Source organism: Pyxicephalus adspersus, chromosome 2, assembly GCF_032062135.1.
Source record: "Pyxicephalus adspersus chromosome 2, UCB_Pads_2.0, whole genome shotgun sequence".
Classification (NCBI taxonomy): domain Eukaryota; kingdom Metazoa; phylum Chordata; class Amphibia; order Anura; family Pyxicephalidae; genus Pyxicephalus; species Pyxicephalus adspersus.
In genome coordinates, this window is record NC_092859.1 from 119,971,731 (window position 1) to 119,977,730 (window position 6,000).

Below are 6,000 nucleotides of genomic sequence, written 5' to 3' on the forward strand. Positions count from 1 at the left end.
AGACAAAAGTACTGGTTTCCTCTTAAATACATTTAAATTAAATATGTGCTGCATATAACTCACTTGGGGAGTTTGTGCTTGTTGGAAGTGTATTTTTTGACAACCTGGGATAGCAGAATGATCTTCCAAAAAACAAGAGGAGGTGGCCTTAACAACCATTGGAAATTTGTTCTAACCTTTATACCAGCTATCCTCAAGCAGGCTGCCATGCAACCCCAGTGTTTCCCCAGAGGTTTCTAGGGGTTCCTTAAACTGTGGCTCATTGACCTCACATTTCCTGATGCCAACATAGTTCTTGGGCCAACACCATTTGATGGAGCCAGCTGCATGATTTTAATAATGTTGAAAGGTGTCTATGAAGGTGTTTAGGTGGCCACCGCTTAACAGGGGCTTTTTTACAAATATTTTAGGGGGTTTCCCCAAATTTGTTTTAAAAGGGGTTCCTCAAATTTGTTTTAAAAGGGGTTACTCAAATTTGTTTTAAAAAGGGTTCCTCAAGACCAAACTACATCTTTCTTACCATGAAGTCTAATATGCAGTTCACATAACGTAGGTATTGTTGGGGTTCTTTGCATGGCAACAACCACAGTAATTAAAGAGTAAACAAATGTGATTATTTTTCACATCTTCTGAGGAAGAATAAGGAATATATGAGGATTATTTGGGGACAATGGCTTGTAACCTCTCAAATTCTAAAAGTTCTAGAGCTCTCTTTTAAGAAAACATTTAAAGGTTTTCCAGAAGATCTTGCTAAAGATTTTATTACTTGCAAATTATTTTACATGTTGTGACTCTTGATTGATGAAGACAACCCTTGATCCACACTGGGAAAGATACATTTGCATGAAATCACATAACAAAAGGAAATGATTTGTCTGAGAAAGAAATGACTAAATGTGTGTCTACCTGATTCTCAGGGCTGTCTGTTCACTTATCTCTGACAATTTTGTGTTAGGAAAATTGGAATAATACAACTGACCTTCTATATACTGTTTAGTTGTATGATTAGGTATAGGATCATTGCCTGTCACTTGGTAATAAAAAATGTAATAGAAAGATACATTAAAGCTACACAAATATTTTAAATGCTTACAGTATTTACTGGAATATAAATAGTTCCGAATATGAACTGAGGCACAGGAAAAAAAGGAAAACTACATTTACTCAAGTATAATTCTAGGGCACAATATGGGTCCGTCACTGCTAACATTAAAAAAAAAAAAAAACAAAAAAAATGCCAATAAAATTTAAATTAATGCATTGTTATTTATTTTTACAGGTCAAAGTATTTTGTATTTTTGGGATGGTTATGGTTATTATTTAATATTAAGTTATTGGCTTTAAATTGATCTTTTTCTTGCATTGTTGATGGCCACCAGTAGATGGGGGTGTGTCCTCACACAAAGTGTTTAACAAACTTAATTATCTCATATGGCAAAAGTAGTAACACTTTTCATGAGGTCACATTTCGACCTTATATATATATATATTATAAACAGATTTTTTTTTCTGATCAGGATAAAAAAAAAATCTCAGTTTATACTCGCGTATATACAGTAAATTCTTTATATACTGTTTTTGCTCTTAAGATGCCCCTTTCACCAACATTGCATATGAATGGCAGTCATATAGATCAAAACTAAAAGCTTTTCTATGACAGTGTAAACAAGGCCAAATCTAGTTACAATGTGACGCACAATCTTAAAAAGTCAACAAAAAACTTCCTTTTCTTTCCTTGTGTAAGCCAATTCCTAATTCTTTTGTATCCCCCCCACCCTCCCAACACTGCAATTCAGCTCCCAGACACTGCAGGGTTTTAGCAATGAAGACACTGCTACAAATGATTAAAGTGATGGGCAAGGCAAGGTGTGGCCAGGTACTTGCTGACAAGCTACAGGCTAGTAAATCAGCACCAACGCTACATGCAGTAGTTTTTTTTATCCCACTTTAGTGTAAGCAGGCAAAGCTTATATGAGTGTGGCAACTCTGCTCTTGGTTCAAGAGCAGTGCAGCATCATAGATACCCTAATTTGCATTAGGTAGACTTCTCTAGCGGGATAGCCAAGAGAAAACTGTAAGTGCACAAGTCGGTATAAACCCTAACTGAACGACATGAAGCGCCAATGGTAAGTGGCTTTTGTTCACTTCAGAACTGTTTATCTACTCATACAAATCTATGGAAATATAAAAGCAGCTAAAGCAGATCAAATGCTGGTTGTATGCACCTGCAATTAATTCTAAATGATCTTAGAAATATCTCAAACTACATTTGCCCAAATTCTTTGTTCTTTTTTTTTTTTTGCACCCTCGGTGCTGCTGTTATGGTGCAGCTTCTTTGCTGTTACTTGCTGTGTGCATGCATACACTTCAACAATGACTGCATGCTTTCTTTCAGGAATGGTTTCCTAATAAAAACACAAGTGAACCATGCTTGCATTATGTGTTTTAAAGATGCTACTTAGTATTTTCTGTCAGAAACCTGTATGATAGGGTGACAAGAAGCACAACTGGAAAAGAGGGTTGTCACCCAATAACAGCAAATGCAAAACTTTTTTTTAAAACTTTAAATCTACTTCTAAAAAAAATTAACATCCTAAAGATTTTAGCAGATTTGAGTAGATTGTGCATGTACCTTAACTGCAGGGGTATAAAGACAAAGAGTAGGTTCAGACCTGTGGTGGGATCATGCGATGTGGTGTGGGTCGGGGTGGCTGGTACCTTGCCAGCCAATCAACTGTTTGCAGCCTACAGATTTAACAGTGGGTGGCAGTGAGTTGTACTGAATTTTTCACTGCCCCCCCCAAGTCATTCATTTTTTGGATGCCCCTGGTAGAACTACATGTAGCGTCTCCCCCGAGGTAGTGGATAAACTGGCTTCAGGAAGCAGTAACCACGCCGCAATCTCTCTGCCAAACTGCTGTTGAGTGCAGTTACCAGTAATACTAATAAGCATACATTTGGTTAGTGCATCTATTCGTTTGTACAGTCCAACAGTGCCATGTTTATAATATAAGGCCGGGGTGGCCAACAGGTGGATCCCAATCCACCGGTAGATCGCAAATGCAACAAGAGTAGATCTGGGGGCCCTGCCTTTTAAGATAAACTCTACTGCACACAGGAGTTATTAAGTCCAACTTTTTATTTTTGGTAGATCATTTTGACTTGTCATTTTAAAAGTAGCTTGCAAGCCAAAAAAGTGTGGGCACCCCTGATAAAAGGTATACAGATGCAGAAAAAAAGCAGGCAAATTCTGCAGTTTGAAAGTCAATTAGTTTTTTCTGTTGGGTTCCCTGAAGCCATCAAAATAGTTTGTAGGATCAGCATGCATAGGATGCAGATAATACTGCGCTGCACAATTGGTAACATTGTATTAATAATGGAGAAAATCAAATAATATACTGTGAACAATGTAATACATTACTAATTTTGTTTAAAAATCTCTAAGACCAGGGGGTTTAACTTTTGCCCCGGGGCCCATTTTTGCCCAAGGAATCCTTTTTTTTTGGCCCCCAAAGGAATCCTAAATGTGAACTACAGCTGGCCCACCTTTGCATTGAAATAGCGCCGCTCCTACAATTCCCGGCATCACTCGCGTCTATAGACCAGCGGCCTCTCTGCCTATGCGTGGCCACGCAGTGGACTATTTTATACATGCAAGTAATGCCAGAAATTGTAGTAGCAGCGCTATTTCAATCAACAGGGAGTTCCTGTGGTGGGCCCCTCATGAAATTTAGCCCCAAATTGGCCGCATTTGGCATTCCCAGCTCTCCCCCTCAGCTACACGTGGGAGGTGCCAGGAGGCTTTTGGAGTTATAGGGGCTTCTTGGCGACCCATGGCCTTGTGTCATATAGCGTTGTCTCAGGCTGTCCCTAGCCTACTGTTATCCAAGTGATGCCCGTCGTGATCGCATCAAGATTCTATATCTAATGAGAAGGAAAAACTTCAATTTTACCTTAATTTTTTCAATAAATTTCAAGGTTGGTCTGCAACTTTGTCCTAGTTTTAAATTTTGGCCCACTGTGTATTTGAGTTTGACACCCCTACTCTAGAGAAACAATGATGCGGCAGCACCCTAAATAAGTATTCAGGGAACATTACCAGAAAGTTCTGCTTGTGTAATGTCTTCATAGAGAAATGCTCTGACCACTAGAGGATAGTCTAGTCTTTTCACAGAAAGATGCTAAAACCCACAGCATATAATAATACAGTGTAAAATGGTGTAAGAGTAAAAGGGTTGATATTGAGGTTGAGATAATACATGGGCAGCAGGAAATGATCAGTTTACAAATATGCTTTGCTACAAGAAAGGTGTGCTGGTAAAGTATTTTTTAAAAGCAGCCATGCAATTAGAGAAATAGCTATATTACATAGACAATAAATTGTTTGTGAATAAATGGAAGTCCCCCGGTTAAGGACATCCAACGTACGGGCGACTCCTAGATACGAACAGGCTTCCCAGCTCCCTCATGTGCAGCACGGAGGCTTGGAGGGGGCAGTTTGCATGACTTGCCGAATAAATCTTTTGCTAAACACAGCTAAGACTGAGCTCTTCTGCAAGCTCTTGTAACCTATTAATGACCAAGACAAACTCTGCAGTTGTTTCTTTTTGCATATCAAAGCCCAGCTTGCTCCAGAAGTTAATGAATGTCTAGGCTCCATATTTTGTTTTTTTTGCTTTGTTTGTGAATAACTCACAGTGAGGATTTTATACAGTAACTGACACCACACTGCCTAATAATATGTTGAGACAAACATCTGTCCTAATTTTATTTTTTAAAATAATGTCCTTTTCGACTCACATACAAATTCAACTTAAGAACAAACCTACAGTCATTATCTCTTATGTAACCCGGGGACTACCTGCAATGCCTAAATTTGACAGAACCAAAAATCCTAGGATCACAAGCAAAAAAGGATGGTCTTCAAATGAACGGCCTGCTTATGAATACTTGAAACAAACTGTAGATACTCAGATGCGTTGCATCATATAAATCTACATTTACAAATAAATTAAAAATTAATATGTCAAAATATATATCACTAAAGCAAACGGAAATTACTTTCTGTACCCGCCATCTAAATCCTGTTTGTAAAGCAAATAAATCCATTATTTTCCTGATTTACAATGTTATCTCACCAGTATGATAAATACGGCAGCTGCCGACCAGATTAAGATTACACCTTTAGAAAAAAAAAATCTAACTGTTGTATTTCCCTGCACTTTTTTTTCTTAAACATACAGAAAGTAATCTACACTTGTAAATGGTAAATGTTTCTCGCTCTCTTTAGTAGTAGAGATGGATGAATAAAGTGAGAGAATACTGTGAGTGTAGGAGTGTGAAGAGAAGAATTTAGTTTAGTTTTACAAAAGGAGTGTTAGTAAAACAAAGTGTTAAAGAAACAGAGACCTGAGGGGGTCAGAAATGCATTCAGCCCCTATCATAGGCATTAAACCCTAGCGAAAATATTTTTCACTATTTCCATTATAAAATCAATGTATAGCGGCTTTGTAATTTTGTTATTTAATATTGCTTTATATATTTATTATTAATGAAATATTGCCTAAAAAATTTTTCCTGTGCCCTTCTGAACCAGTAGATGGTGGTTAAGACTCCTTTTTTATTTATTTTCTTTACCAGGCTTTCTGTTTTCTTCTTTGCTGCTAAAAGTCTGTTAGCATATACAAGTGATTAAATTATCTCAGATATTCGAGGAATTATCTGCTGTTGGTGAACAGATCAGAAGTCAAAAAGAAGAGTGAAAAACAAGTGCCAGACAAGTGAGGAGGAATCTATCAAGTTTATATTCAGAAAAATATCTATATGAAGCGCTAAAGAATGAGTGATTGATTCTCCAGTAGACGACCCCGTACATTGGGTTCAGTACATTTGCCCAGGTATTTTAAATCTAGGAACCAGCAAAAAACTTAGTTGGGCACTGTGGAATCATTTAGGTGTAGTCTTCAAACCTGCAGATATCGCACAAGAAGACGATATATT